Here is a 513-nt window from a genome sequence, read left to right on the forward strand (position 1 = left end):
CCTCCTTGTTTGTGGGGTTTTTGTTAATTTTGTTTGGTATTTGTTTTTGTTTTTTAAGAAAAAAAATGAAATTAATAGCAACGGTTGGTATGGAGAGGAAGGGAAAGCTGTCTGAATATAACCTTACTATTTAAGGAGGCAGGAAGGATCACTGAACAGGTGAGAACTGAACGCCACGAAAAGCCATGAAAAACCTCAAATGTCCAAAGTAACCCAGGCACCTTTTACACTGGGCTTTGTGCATAAAAGTAAACAAATTAAACAAAATGCAGAATTAACCCAAATCTCGTATTCTTACAGCCACCCTCAGAACAGGTTTTAAAACTTCTAACAGATATTCCCGTAAGAATATCTGTTTGTGCTGGGTTGTTTGGCCTGACCGAGCTCAGGGTGGCGCAGAACAGAAAGGGATTTTCCGCGGTGGTTAAATACCCAGCGGCGCTGGCGGCCGAGCTGGGGCGAGGGGAGCCGGCAAGGACCCCGCGGGGGCTGCTCCAGCCTCCCGGGCTGGCG

This window comes from Phaethon lepturus, unplaced genomic scaffold (genome assembly GCF_000687285.1).
Source record: "Phaethon lepturus isolate BGI_N335 unplaced genomic scaffold, ASM68728v1 scaffold17819, whole genome shotgun sequence".
In the NCBI taxonomy this organism is placed as follows: Eukaryota; Metazoa; Chordata; class Aves; order Phaethontiformes; family Phaethontidae; genus Phaethon; species Phaethon lepturus.